Below are 2,363 nucleotides of genomic sequence, written 5' to 3'. Positions count from 1 at the left end.
CTTTGAACGTCACCATCTCCATAACTATAACTCTGGAGTTGGTACTTTGGATAATGGACTTTAGATAATGTTGCCCTTGAGAATTTTCTGCACTCAGAGCTACATGGCAATGATATTGACTTGGGTAAGTCAAGGAAAGCAGGATTGGGGACACTAGCAGAAACTCGGCAAGGACAATGACATGTTGGCTGCCAAGCAGCATGTCCTCCTGACTGGGCTGCCAAAGTTTTTTAGAAACCCCAGGATCCCGGTAGACTGTGTAGGTTGTTATAAACAAGTTAGCTGTTTGATCATCCAAGTAGAGTTACATAGCACAAGTTTTAATCGTTTCCTGGTTCCTTTTTTGTTGCTGTTTCCTTAAAGAATTCTGGAGTGTGTGAGTCTTATCTGTACTTAGCCACTGAGATTTTCTGAGACTGCATTTGGCTTCTGTTGATTCCTGTCTGGCAGGATGGAGCCCCTCCTCACCTCCCCTATTCCTGCTTCTACCCCTGGTTGTTCTTGTGGGTCCATGAGAATTGGCTCCTGACCTCTGCTCTGTGCCAGAGGAATTTCTAAGAAGTGAGCCTCCACTCCGGGCTGTCATTCACTCTGACCGTCAGAGACTTAAGTTTAAAACAGCAGGTCATTCTATCCGTGGCCAGGCTGACCACTGTTCTGCTTTCTTTTTTACAGGAAATTGTGTAACTCTGTAAGTTTACTGGGGTGTGCGGTTATGTACAGGACTGATAAGGAGCACACCTGCTGACCTGCCCTGGCACAGAATGAGCATGGCAGACCCTCTTCCCCCGTGTCTGCCAGTTCACTGATACGTAGGCAATGAGTTCTCAGCAGGACTTTGGTCACTCCATGACCCACCAGTGGGTCATGGCCCTGCTCAGCAGATCCTGGCATGGAAAGCGGTCACAAGCAGGGCAACAGGGAAAGCCCTGACTCTAATGTGCTGAAACCTGATGATATCAAGGTCTGCAGGAGCATGGGAAAACGGCTTTTTAAAACATAGCATGAGGCTTTCATCCACCCTTCATTCTTATTCTCTCACTAATTGAATGAGGCAGAAACAAAAGCACGTGACTCAGGAACAAAACAGAACCACAATAATGGAATCATTTTTAAAAAGATTAAAGAAAGTGTGGCCAGGCGGCTTGGACAGAGCAGGGCTTTCCTTACCAGTGGATTGTGTAGAACACACTGCCAGTCTCTTGTCTTCTATTCACCATGGTTTCTTCTGATATTCAGGTGAAAGAACTGGAGAAGCGTGCCTCAGGCCAGGCTTTTGAGCTGATTCTCAGCCCTCAATCAAAAGAATCGGTCCCAGATTTCCCCCTTTCTCCTCCCAAAGAAGAAGGATATTTCCCTGGAGGAAATTCAGAAGAAATTAGAAGCTGCACAAGAAAGACGCAAGTCTCATGAAGATGAGGTCTTGAAGCAGCTTGCTGAGAAACGAGAGCATGAGAAAGAAGTGCTTCAGAAAGCAATAGAAGAAAACAACCACTTCAGTAAAATGGCGGAAGAGAAACTGACCCACAAAATGGAAGCTAACAAAGAGAACCGAGAGGCACAAATGGCTGCCAAACTGGAGCGTTTTCGAGAGAAGGATAAGCACATTGAAGAAGTGCGGAAGAACAAAGAATCCAAAGACCCTGCTGATGAAACTGAAGCTGACTAATTTGTTCTGAGAACTGACTTTCTCCCCTTCCCCTTCCTAAATATCCAAAGGCTGTACTGGCCAGTGTCATTTTATTTTTTCCCTCTTGACAAATATTCTAGAAGCTAATGTAGGACTGTAGAGGTAGATCCAGACTGTAAGATGTTGTTTTAGGGGATAAAGGGGAGAAACTGAAAGTGTTTTAATCTTTTTCTAAAGTGTTGGTTTTTTTAATGTAGCTATTTTTATTGTTGCATCTTGTCTACTTCAGTGCACTTGGTGTACTGGGTTAATGGCTAGGTCTGTATTGGCTCTGTGAAAACATGTTTGTGAAGAGTATGTAGTGGCTTCTTTCAAATTGTTAGATGCTGAATATCTGTTCACTTTTCAATCCCAATTCTGTCCCAATCTTACCAGATGCTACTATACTTGAATGGTTACTAAAACTGCACAGTGCTGTTGGTGAAAAAAAAAAAAAAAGATTAAAGAAGAATTTGTTGGCCAGACTTGATCACACCAAAGTTCAGTGGCTGACTTTTCTGAAGCATTCTCCTCTCTTGACATCCCTGACTCCATTTTCCTCTGTGTCTATTCTCTGTGTCTATACTCCCCATAGCTCTTAACAATTTGATTTGTCCCAGGTCTTCCTTTGTAAAAAGTGACTGAGTGACAACACAGGCCAACGCCCTTGAAAGAAATGCTTATTGCTACCTAT

At 43.7% G+C, this 2,363-nt stretch overlaps 1 pseudogene; it reads left to right on the top strand.

Moving 5' to 3' along the window:
* The first annotated feature begins 1,120 nt into the window (after positions 1-1,120).
* Positions 1,121-2,134, top strand: LOC124084509 (stathmin-like; annotated as a pseudogene).
* Positions 2,135-2,363: the final 229 nt, after the last annotated feature.

This window comes from Marmota monax, unplaced genomic scaffold, assembly GCF_021218885.2.
Source record: "Marmota monax isolate L192 unplaced genomic scaffold, Marmota_monax_Labrador192_F-V1.1 WCK01_AAM20220418_F8-fsc00022, whole genome shotgun sequence".
NCBI classification, from domain to species: domain Eukaryota; kingdom Metazoa; phylum Chordata; class Mammalia; order Rodentia; family Sciuridae; genus Marmota; species Marmota monax.
Note: the sequence above shows the minus strand (reverse complement) of the source record. Positions and strands in the feature narration are given on the sequence as shown.